Source organism: Elgaria multicarinata, chromosome 7 (genome assembly GCF_023053635.1).
Source record: "Elgaria multicarinata webbii isolate HBS135686 ecotype San Diego chromosome 7, rElgMul1.1.pri, whole genome shotgun sequence".
In the NCBI taxonomy this organism is placed as follows: Eukaryota; Metazoa; Chordata; class Lepidosauria; order Squamata; family Anguidae; genus Elgaria; species Elgaria multicarinata.
The window spans coordinates 13715650-13728499 of NC_086177.1; the positions used below are offsets into that span (position 1 = coordinate 13715650).

A 12850-nucleotide genomic window follows, 5' to 3' on the forward strand; every position below is an offset into this window, starting at 1 on the left:
AACTCTCAATGTTAAATAACTCAGATGATGCAAACTATCAATGAGAATGATGAAGCTGCAAAGTTAACATGCTGACACACTTCTTTTCCTTTCAGTCTGTCCCACTCATTTTATAATAGTCACTCCCTTTCTCTCACCAGTCAGGCAACTGGTCAAGGGAGAAGTTCTTCTTCATGATAATGCTGATATATGCGTACTCCTTAACACCTTTAAAAAAAAAGAGGGAAAGGAAGCAATGCACCTCATGTTTCTCATCTTTTTAAAAAGCTAATTCACTAATTTCATGCATACTCAACCATTCTTCACTGAAGCAATGCAGGTCTGGCCCTTGAAGTCACCTGGTAGGGAGATCACCAGGGAACCTTATGGGAGCTGCTCTGCGCTCTTCAGGTAAAGAACAGGGCACAGTGTAATGAATATTAAAACAGAGTTAATTGAAAGGAAGACCTTTTAAAGCATTGGCCCTAGCGGGGGGCGGGGGTTGCCGACAGCCATTAGGTTCTGCTTCAGGCAACAACATATTTTGGGCCTGCACTGTTTCCAAGTAATTACCTTTCCTAGGGCAGAATTCACGGGGTGCTTATGTCCCTGTCGATTCTCTTGCACCCTGCCAATTCTTGACCGCAAGTAGCGCCTACCACTTGTGAGACTTAGCATTTCTGGGGGCAACAAGAAATGAGCAAAAACGTTTCTGCTCATTTTGGGGCTTCATCTGGGAAGCGTTAAATCTCTGTTGTGCAAGCAGTGGGTTCCAACAGAATCTGCAGGGTGCAAGAGAATCCGTGGGGGCATAAGTGCCCCGTTGACTTCTGCCCCTAGTGGTGTAGTGGAGTCAGGGCTCACAGGGACACAGCACTGCCACTTCTTTTTATTAGCAGGGATGCTGACATCATCTGCCAGTCGTCCTCCCCACCCACCACAATCCTATTTTCATGTTCCTTCTGAGCTTAGCTGAAATCCCCACAGTAGCAAGGGGGAAATAAATTTTCCCAGCAAAATAAAATTATTCCTGCAAAGCATTTTGGGAGTCTTGGTTAAGATCTATTTGTTTTACTACAGAACTGCTCCTTGTGGAGATGAAAACTAGTAAAGCTGGTTTGTTGATACGGATTCACAAGGCTTTTTGAATTTTTGGACTCTTCTTGAGGGGGGGACTATGGGGACTGTCATGATGAGCACCTCCACTTCAAAATTTAGGCCACTTTTTTTTTTTTTTTTTTTTTAAGTGGATTTGTCTCCTTTATTATAAACAGTTAGCTAAACCACCAAAGTGTATCCTGCAACTGTATTATTCATTTGTTTTATCTATAATCTGAGATAGGAAGGACAAAAATATAAACAAACAAATACAATTAACAAATACAAATTTACTGTAAATAATAATAATAATAATAATAATAATAATATACCGTATTTCTTTGATTCTAAGACACACTTTTTCTCATATAAACATCTCTAAAAATGGGGTGCATCTTAGAATCACGGGAGCGTTTATTATTTCTTAGAATCAAAGCTTTTTTTTCTGTTCGTGGTACTGAAATTAGTGTGCGTCTTACAATTGATGGCGTCTTAGAATCGAAGAAATACAGTATTTATTTATTACCCGCCTCTCCCTCTGGATCGAGGCAAGGCACACCACCAAACACAATATAATACACAAAATTAGTTTAAAAGAACATATAAAACCAATACAATATTAAAATAACAATCACAGCATCTTAAAATTCTTAGGTTTAGAAATGCCAGATATCGGATGTATCTTATTTCTGGGTGTAGGTATGTCAATGTATACATACTATAAGGCACCATGCAATGCACAGTTTGCATGCTGGCTTGTTTTGAACTGTTTATAACCCTGTAAGGCAGACTTGTTTATCCAATTATATACATTTTTAATTTATATTCCACCTTTTCTCCAGGAGCTAAAGGTGTTGTACATGAACCCATTTTCATTCTGCACTGACTAGTCAAGTTGCACCGGGAGGGGGGGCTCTCCACAATTTTCTGGTTTGCCTCAGGCAGCAAAATGTCTTGGGCCGGCCCCTGCCCCCAAGCCACGTTGCATTCCAGAGGACTGAATCCAGGCAGCCACAGCTCCTTCTGCCTCTTTATTCCAAGATCCAGATATCCCATTCCCTCCTTTCCCCTCCTTGCCATAATATTGGGGGGGGGGCACAATTGACAGAACTGTGGCAAGAATGAGTGGATGGGGAGGAGCTACAACTGCCTTATTTCCTCCTTTAGTGGGAGATTCAAAGGATTATGCCCAGGTTACAATGTGGTAACCTAATGACATAGTTTTAGTAGTAAACATGAGTCAAATAGTATTAAATTAGTCTTTAAAACTAACACTACAAAATAAAAATCAAGGAAACCTAGCCTATGACATTTCTGAGAAGTATTTTGATTTACAAACTTTTTCAATGTATGCTAAGCACTTATGGCACATAAAAGGAAATAAAGAAAAAATGAATAGCAAACAATCTGTTAATGAAACATGAAATCTAGCTTTCACACACTATTTGCGTGCCATGACATTTTCTGAAAGGCTTCATAATGGCAAATCTGAATTTGAATGATTTCCTCACATATTCTCCCCATGACCTTTCAGTTTTCACTGTTCTCCATTGAACCATGAAATTTGAGCACAGCATTTTCTGAAAATCACTCGCTCCCATAAGATTTATGGGACCACCCAGGACAATGCTTTCAATGATGTTTCTTGTGTCTGAAAAGACAGTGGCTCTCTCTGCTGATGTAACTTCCACATAGGAGCCATTTCAATCTAATTCATATGAAAACAAGGCAATAAACCCACAAAGTGCATATAATTTTACCTCAGAAATAAGTATGCAAGGCGGCTCAACTGCAAACCCCAGGGCCAAACATTGACAGCTTTGCAGATTAGGAAGCCGGTCAGGGGTCATAGATCTAGTCAGTAGTAGTTTCTGATTGACTAAAGCCACTTGTCAGCTCTCTAGGGCAAAAATCTCAAGGGACTCATAAGTCAAATTATTTTCATATTACTTTCATTTGTAAAATAAACAAAGATACAACCTCTGAAGGATAGGGAAAGCCAACTCATATTTTTAGCAGCTTTGGACAATACATCATTATTATGTACAAATACTGATGATCAGGAAAAAAAGAGAGATTTCCCCCTCTCATGAAAACAGGTTTGGAAACAGACACTTGCCTGGTCACTTTTGGTATTTTTTTTTTAAAAAATGTCTCTAGACAAGTAGGAAGGAAAGATTTTGTCATCTAACATACTAGTTAGAGAGCTATACTAGGACTGAGAGACAGGTTCAAATCTCCACTCAATTATGAAGCTCATTAAGTGTCCTTGAACCAGTCACTATCACTTAGGCTAGTCTATCTCACAGGGCTGTTGTGAGGATAAAAACTGGGTGACAGCCATCTATGCAGGCAAGTCGACATTTTGTGGTCTATTTGCAAGGCTGGGGAAAAAACAATCTGTCACAGCCTGGCTGCAAAATGCAATTTCAAAGATATATTCCAAATGCAAGAGGCAGGCTGGGGCTGTGACAGATTGTAACCTGGACAGTGTCTCCAACCAAGGGTCTCTGAGAGTTGCTAGATATGAGTTACTAGAAATGGCGCCTAACTGAGGGCTTGCTTAAGTCTGATCTGTTGATCAGGCTGGGGAAGAAGACCATGCTCCTAGTAATTATTTATATTAGACCTACTCAATCCAGAGTCTTTATCTTGCCTGCCCATTACAGGGGTTGATATTACAGATCTCTATTCCCTAAAAGAGGGATTTATGCTGCTATGTCCGAGTCTCAGAGAATGAGCCTTCCAGTGAGAGATCAAGAATCCTCGGGTTTTGTATATTTACAGCATCCCAACATCTACATCAGTGTCTCTCACTAATAGCAGCTAAAAATAGGGAGGGATAGAGAAATCCTGTCAGCAGTTTCCCCTCCCCCTTCTCCAATCCTCCAGGGAAATGGAGGGGAAGTAGAAGCAGGGTTTTTCACTCTTTCAAATGCTTTACATTCTGCTGGTGTTTCATGCAAAGTGTAACCTACATTTCTTGTATTTTGTATGCTATAATGGTTGCTTTGAGGATATATTTAATCTGATGGAAACCAGTTTGACAGATGTTGTTTTGAAGATACAACATACCTTTTTCTCTAGGCATTAGTAAATAAAATGTTTTTTTTTTTTAAAAAAAAACTCCTTTATTATATGGAATGTTTGCTTTTGTCAAATACATTTAACAAATATAAATATGTTTAGTTTTTTCCCCCTTAAAATGCAAAAATGTCACTAATAAAACCTAAAATTCAGAGAGAATATTGTCATCTATTTTAAAACAAAGAGCTTTCATTTTAACATATGGAGAGAAACCCAACACCTGCTGATGTTGAAATGTTTAAAGTGCTCACTCTGATGTCACACATTTGCTGCTATTAAGAAATGCACCTGCTGAACATCAATATCTTCAAAGGGTTCATTTATTCTTAATCCTATAAAATGGAATTATAATATTTCACAATACTAAAGCTTAAGCAAGGCATTTATTGACATTGTGAAGAAATCACACAGAAGATTGATTAGTTGAAAGGAACACTAAGTCAATAAAATGAGAGATGATGAATACTAAAATTATTTTGCCTTCTTCCTAACCTCATCATAGATTTGGGGTGTTTGTTCTCTATGTACTAATAATTATATTAATTATTATTGTTACTGCATTTCTATAATATTTTATAGTCTGAGTTGGATCCAGACTTAGCCCCCCACCCTGTGATCCATTTGGGGATCAGCTTGGAAACGTCTTCCATCCCCTCAAGCCGACCTTCAGATGGAGTGCGGGCAAGGGACATACATGACCATGGGTACACTTGGGGCTCCACAAATGGCAGGGCCCCACCCAGGGACAGCATGTGCCCATCCCAGGAAGCATGTGGGGAGCCCCTGATCGCTCCGCCCCACCAAGGGCAGCTGCCCAAGTGCTTCCCAGAACAGGATTATTTCCCATGCTGATAGAGGCACGCTGGCAAAAGCGGCAGGGGTTTCTGCCACTCGTGACTCTGTAAACATGGGAAATAATCCACAGAGCCAGCAACATGGCATGATAAGCAACAGTTGTACAGATATACAACTCTGCACACCGTTGGTTATCTCCGTTGGTTATTTCTGGAAAATAACTAACCATGGTATGATTTCCCCCCCCCCCCCCAGCGACAGATGACATGTTAGTTAACGGAGGGCTATTTGTCCACTGTTGACTAGCATGTTGTCCAAACTGACCCAATCTGGTTTGGATGGGTTACACTACCCATGAAGACTCAGGCTTGCAGTTTGAGTGTACACCTGCACTCAGCTCTGCATCTGGATGCCCAGGTTTCAAGAGTGCCTTTATGCAGCTGAGGCTAGTGCATCAACTGTGCCTCTTCCTAGAAATGTCTGATCACATACCTTAAGTTACATCTCATTTGGACTACCATAACATGGTTCCTTTGTTGCAATACTTTTAGTGGCTATTGGTCTGTTTCTGGGCACAATTCAAAGTGCAGGTTACAGCCTTTTCCCATATGAGCCTGCCCAGGTTTTAAAATCTTCAACAGACACCTTTATTTTGGTACAGACACTGTCAGTGACATGTTTGTTGGGTCTTAAGAGAGGGTCTTCACAGGGCTACTCACTCGCTGCTGCAGCAGGCCTTTTGCATGTAAGCATGTCTGTTCACTTGGGTGCTGTTTTTATTCTGTTATTTTTGTGTTTTAATGTATTTATTTCAGTATTGTTTAAATCAAGGTTTTTTTTATGATTGTAAACCAAATTAAGTGGCACTTTCTTCATAGAAAGGCAAATCAAATCAATAAAAAAGTAGGTTTCTTCTGATTTCTTCCCTCAATGTTTCCACTTTAATTTTCAGTATTTCACTTTATCAATGCTACTTTTCTAATGAAGTTACAATTGTTTTGAAATATTTTACCATTATTCAATGATAATTTGCTTCTCACAGAGCTAATACTTAGCTAGCGCAATGAACATCCAGCATTCTATAACGTCAGGAGATTGTTTGCCTGATAACCTAAGCCAAGCTATGCATTTGCAAGGTTTTCCACAGGATGGCACTGCTGGGCCTCCAAGCTTTGTGAATGGTCCAACTTCAAACAAGCGGTTCATTTTTTATAGGTTAAAAAGTTGCAAATAATGTTCCCCATGAAGAGCTACTAACCATTTACAGACAAATGCTAGACTGATTAAATCAAGGAGATCAGGGTCACACATATGGGATTTCCTATCTTATGTTCACAAGATCTCTAGGTTATACTGAGAGACAATGATTAGCCTATGGTCACATAATGTGTTTCATGGGACATGGGCCCTCCTAGTGAAGGTCTAATGCTCTATCCACTATACCACACAGTGTTTATATTCATAGAAATAAATATATTTAGATTAATAGAAATAATTTAGGTTTTCTCAATAACTATTTAAAAGTTGATTTAAAAATACACCTCAGCAAGCTCAATTACATTACTGTTGCACTGTCAAAGCCTTCAGAACTGTTCAGGATCCTTAAAAAGACAGTGTTCACTATTTTTGCTTTGTTCTAATTTGTTTAAAAATATATACAAGAGAAACAGAATAGGTTATTGGGTTAAGGGGTGGACTTGGAAGACCTGGCTGTGCATGTGTGCCACAGAAATCCTGCACTATCCCCTTGGTTAATTTTGACTGGGTTCGGATGACACAATAGTCAACAGTTGATTAAATACTCCATCATTGCTTAAATTGACCACCGTTGACTATTGTGCCGCCTGGTGAGCCTTTTCCACATAACGGTTGGTTATTTCCCAGAAATAACCCACAGAAATAACCAATGGTGTGCAGAGTTGACTCTCTGAGCAACCATTGATTATTGTGTCATATACTGACTATTTTATGTGCCTACAGAGTCATGAGGCAAGAACCGCAAAAACCCCTGCCACTCTTGCCCAACAGGGCTCTGCAGACATGTGTTTTCCATTCCAGGAAGCATGTGGGAAGCTGCCAATTGTGCCCTCCCTGGGTGGGGTGCCATGATCTGTGGCTCCCCAAGCACTTCCCGGGACATGGAGGGATGTAAGGATCTCTCCTGCGGCTGCAATGTCCATCTGCGGGAGAAATCCCCCCCTCCGCCCCAATATCCATTTGGATATTGGGGAGGAGAGATCCATACACACCTCCTCCCAAATACCCAAAGCCCATTTGTGCCTACTGGGGAGGAGCATGGAAGGATTTCACTCTCCTGCAGTTGTAATGTCAAGTCGTGGGAGAAATCCCTGTTCTCCACAACTTTGTATTGAGCAAAGGTGGGGGTGCGGATGGATTTCTCCCACAGCTTGATGTGTGACGTCACACATCAAGCCACAGGAGAAATCCATCTGTGCCCAGTCCTTTCGCTCAACACAAAGTTGTGGACAGTGTGGTGTGGTGCAGGAAGCTGTCAGGCACAGGAAACAACCCACAGGAGAAGTCCATCTGCACCCCCCTTTGCTCAACACAAAGTTGTGGAGAATGGGCAGGCGATGAAAGACCTCTCCTGCTCCTGAAAGCTGCAGGAGAAATGCTTTTAGCACCTGCCCATTCTCACAACGAAGGAGGGAACACATGGATGGATTTCTCCCGCGACTTGACATTACAGAGAGAATTCCTTCTGCGCCCCCTCCCAATAGCCATAAATGACCTTCGGATATTGGGGCGGAGGGGTGTATGGATTTCTCCTGCAGCTGTAATATCAAACCATGGGAGAAAGCCATCCATGGTTTGAGATTGCAGCTGCGGGAGAGATCCATATACCCCTCCTCCATGATATCCAAATGGATATTGGGGCAGAATGGGGGGGTTTCTCCCACGGATGGACGTTGCAACTGCAGGAGAGATCCTCACACCCCTCTGCTCCAATCTCCATTTGTGCATGTCCTGGGAAGCGCAGCACACCGCCCCACCCAGGGATGGGATGTGCATGTCCCGGGAAGCACATGGGGGAAGCTACAGATTGCGGTGCCCCACCCAGGAATGGCACATCCCATGAGAAACCCCCCCCCTTCACACTGGGTCCCCCCACTGTCAGAACAGGAGGAGGAGGAGAGGACAGCGCCAGTTATTAACAGTGGCATGAAGGGGGACTCTTATGAAAGCAGTGCTGCCACTCAGTGAGTAGGGCAAGAAGGAGGTGGGCAGGGGAGGGAACATCAATGTTCAGCCATGAGTTAGCACTCAATTCCAGTGTTGACTATCACATTGTGTGTGTGTGGTACCCCCTAAATAGTCAACAGTGGAGTCGACTATTAACACATGGTTGGCTATTGTGTCAACTGAACGCAACCGGTTTTCTTTTTGTCTGCATACGAAGTTGTGAGTTGTTTACCAGCTTCTCCCAATAATTTAGGGAAGTAGAATCATTTATTGTCATTGCTTTCCATTAGCATTCATCTCAGTAATAATTAGAATCAGGGTCCCTAGCATGCTGGCCCTGAGGCTTAAGAAATCTACCACACAGCAGTAGATAATTGGAAAACCATATTTTAAACTGCTACAGTGAACGAGAAACATTCTATTATGCAAAATTCAATGTCATCTTTATGCATATTTGTATTGGCTTACTCAACCTTAACTATCCAAGTTCTTAACATTCTGCTCTAATTAAATAATCTTTCACTATAGGTTTCTAGAGTATATGGCCTTGTATTCTTCTATATAATGGGTTATATATTTTATTTTTATATATCATATTATTCTGTTATATGCTCTTATATAGTTTCCCTATAAGCTAAGAAAGGTTTGCAGGGATGCCATTGGTTGATGACCGCCTAACTTGATCCATCTACATTTTGCATTATCAATGTGTCCAACCATCTCTGACCATTTTTTTTACTGCCGGTTTTGATAGTGTTATCCCAATCACAATGTTGCTGTTATTATAAGATGGCTAATTCACAAACACATGTACTTCACTTTATTACTCCATACCTGACAAATCATAGCTGACTGTGAATCGAATCCACTGAAAGGCATTGTGTTTCAGGTGGAACTGGGTGATATTAAAGTTGAGAAGGGGGAACTTGTATCTAATAACCCCCTAGTTCTGACATAGCTCAACAATGTCCTCAGAGCTGCCTTCTCCAATCTGGTGCCAAATCACAGGGTTACCCTAAGGCAACATAGTCTTCACTAACATATTAAACTATATTTACACGTAGACACATATCACCCAAGATCTACTATATAACATGGCACTTTACCAAGATAGTTGTTGCGTCTTGTTTCAAAGTTCTTGCTGTACAAGCCTTTAGTCTCGTTTAAGACACCAGACAGGCTTAGAAATGAAACTGTAAAAGCCACAGAGAGATATTTCGAGCCCCCATCCATAAAGGAATGATGAATGTGGATTATGCCTATTATGGATAAATTATCCATAAAACAGAGATTTATTACACTTGTTTTAGCAACCAAACACAGCAATAGTCATTAAAATGCCCCCTCAAAATGCCAACATCCTACTGAATCACCCATTGAAAAGTATCTCAGAAATAAACTATATAAACTTTGCTGTGCTCTGAGGAACACTGATGATATATTCAGCAGCTGGAAGTTGCCTGCTTGGACATCCCTGTATTATATAATCCATCTAGTTGCCTTCCATCGCAGAGGAAAAGCAATAATTCATTTTCTGAGTGAAAAGAAAAAGGGAGAAGGAGCCAAACTAAATTTCATCTATATCATACTGTTCAGCCTTTCTGGAACCATACTCCTTCAGAATAGGAACAGAGCTGCAGGTGGCAGAGCATATTTCTCCCATGTTTGTTTGTTCTAAAGCTCTGTGTGATGTATATGCTAAATTTTCAAATGTGCATGGAAGCCCTTTCTATAATCCCAACCCATATTTTTTCTACCCATATATGAACATATAAACTTTGTGTTTGCACACACCAAGCTCCTTTGGCTTGGTACTGCATCTCTAAGAAGTAAGTCATTTGGCATCACGTAATTGGCTAACAGCATTAATCTCCAGAGAGTTAACCAATGAACTGAGTGACACTTTAGCTTAGTGTCTTGCTATCTCCAAGTTCTGTAAAAATATATGTCCGCTCAAAGCAAGTACACAACTCTGCCACTTTCTCCATAAACTAGAGTGGACTTTAGTAGAATGAACAGAGGTGGATAGGGATGAATGACAGCATGTACCCTTCCTCTATAGTTTAAACTAATCATTTAATGGCACATACCCTCTTTCATGGGGGGAGTTAATCAATCCGTAAAATGTATTCCCAAGATTACATATCTACAATTCCTCTAATTCCTCTTAGAAGCACACACCAACCATCCAGAAACTGAAAAAGTGGGGAATTCCATTAGTTAACCATCTTAACTCATGGTATAAAAGGGCAGTTAAAGAGTGTTTTGAGTTCAAACTAGTTTCAGGCCAGGAAGTGTCTTGACGCTGGCTGATAATAGGTGAAGTCTAAAACAATTTCCCCAGAGAGCTCTAGGAAACTAAAGCAAACTAATTCAATAAATATAGCTCCATACTATATTGCTGACGTCTTGTAAAGATTGCAGGCCCTGTCTTCTTTAGAGGGTCAAGATAGCATTTCTCATGTGTGAGGTTTTGAGAGGGAATCCATCTTCTCCTCAACTGAAATATTATCCTAACAAATGTTGATTTTCTCATAATACATCATAGTGTCTAAACTTATTTTGAACTCTACGAAGCTTTTAGCCTCAATGACATCTTGTCAAAAGCAACCTTTGCTTGTTTGCATAATCATGTGCCAAAAATACACTATTTTATCAGCGTTTCAGTTTCATAGAAATGCCCATGTCTGTGAAGGATGAGCAAATATACTATGGTGCTTGGTCCCCACTATATATAAAGGCTGATTCTCACATTGCCAGATTCCAACCTGGAGAACATTCCTGTCTCTTTAAAACAATAACCTAGTATAAAAGAGGAAGCGCCAATGTTGCTTTTTCCTCTGGTTCCATTACCCATACTTCTCTTCTGCCTACTGAAGCATGCTGGAGTTCTTAGGAAGAAACAACAATCCTTGCAGGCACAAAGAAACAAATCTGAAATTAAAAGTCTCTCACTTACAAGTGGCCCTAACAAGGGAGAATGTAGACTTCAATTAACAAGCTAATCACTTAACAATACAATTTGCTCACACCTTGATCTGGTTCACACATGAATCTGCAATCACTTGATGATTCACAACTGCTTGTGTAAACAAGCTCCTTCTAAAAGGCCTCTCTGTTTGACCTGAAATCAGGTGATATAGAAGTTCTATCTGCAATCATCAATCTGCAATAGCTTCTTCACACACAGGAATAGTGTGATAAACATACATATGTGAACCAGAGACTTGCTGTCTACTTTGCTGATTAGGAAGCAACATTTTCTTTGACACTGTTTTCACAAGCTCTCACGTAGCACAATGGCGTTTTATCATATCTTACTAACTTTCTCCATGTAAAGTGAAGAGAGAGTTCAGAAAAATTAGTACTGGAAGAACAAATGTTACCACTTTTATGGTATAGTATCTATAAAATGTGATGAACCATGCTTGGAATGGGAGGAAGTGAGTAATCTCAAAATCTTGCCTCTTGGGCATAAATGGTAAATAGAGGAGTTTGGTTTGGAAACATTTATCTGCAGATATACAACTACGTCAACATGGGTGGGTCCAAAAAAGAGAGAGGTAATTATAGAGAAATGTTGTGGTTTGCTTTGAGTTATGCCTGCTTTCTATACTTTGTATGTTTAGCTCATATCTGGGAAGAAAATCAAACCTATTTTTAAATTTAGAAAAACTATACAAAGGAATCTGTGCATTTGTTTGGCTAGCAACATTACACTCTGCGCATTTGTATTTGGAAACAAAAACGATGGTACATTTGATGTTAATTACTCCCAGGCAAGCATGAAAAAGATTGCACCTTTAGTTTTGACAATTCATTGCGGGGGGGCGGGGGGAGAGAATAGGTAGTTTTCTTGGCTGAAGATTGAAGTGTTTCAATATTCTCAAAGTACTGATAGCTTATATTTTAAAGTTGACATTTTAAAACGTAATAAACTAACGTTTTGAAAATATTGGGCTGGATCCAATGTTGTTCTATTGACAGAAGCAGATCCATCAGTGGAAGCATGGGGGGATGATTCTTCCTCCCCCAGCAGCTGACTCATTCAAAACTCTCCAGAGCAGATTTGAGAGTGAAAAGAGGATTGCAGAGGAGAGGAGAAAATCCTGTCATGCTAGTGGACATTGGTTTTGATTTATTAAAACACCTTTAGCAATCATCAGCCAAAAGAGTAACCTACTCTTTAGGTTGTTTATCAAAACAATTTTGTTTAATACATCACTATGAAAATAAAATGACATCCTAAGTAAACTCCTGTACATGTACACAATGTAAGGCTTCCTTAATTTGGACTGTTTGTGCAACAATACATAGCATAGATGGAGTGATCACATAGAACACATACCTACATGGAAGCACTGCACCTAATTTTTACAACTGCTGCATAGTAAGCTTGAGGAATGTAGTCATGAAAACACAACTTAGTTTTCTTATGGATGATATACTATTGGTGGATATAGAATTTCTCATTATCTTTCAACAGATCTCTACTCAAAAGTGACCCATTCATCCTGGAATGCAGAAGACTTCAAAAATTAAAAATGTTATTGGAACATCCAGGCAAAGTGACTGGTCAATGCATCGGCAATGGATGGTCTGGATCCAGAGTTGTGCAGTGTGAAATTCCACGAATGGGATGACCTTGTGGAAGGTGATTTTGCCCATTTCTCCTACCCTCTTGCAG

At 40.2% G+C, this 12850-nt stretch overlaps 2 protein-coding genes across 2 annotated transcripts in view; one reads left to right on the forward strand and one right to left on the reverse strand.

Moving 5' to 3' along the window:
• ROPN1L (rhophilin associated tail protein 1 like) overlaps window positions 1–12850 on the forward strand; it is a 155195-nt gene that overhangs the window by 107016 nt on the left and 35329 nt on the right. The gene's annotated exons all lie outside the window — the stretch shown is intronic.
• The window catches only part of DAP (death associated protein), a 44347-nt gene that overhangs the window by 6585 nt on the left and 24912 nt on the right, over window positions 1–12850 (reverse strand). The gene's annotated exons all lie outside the window — the stretch shown is intronic.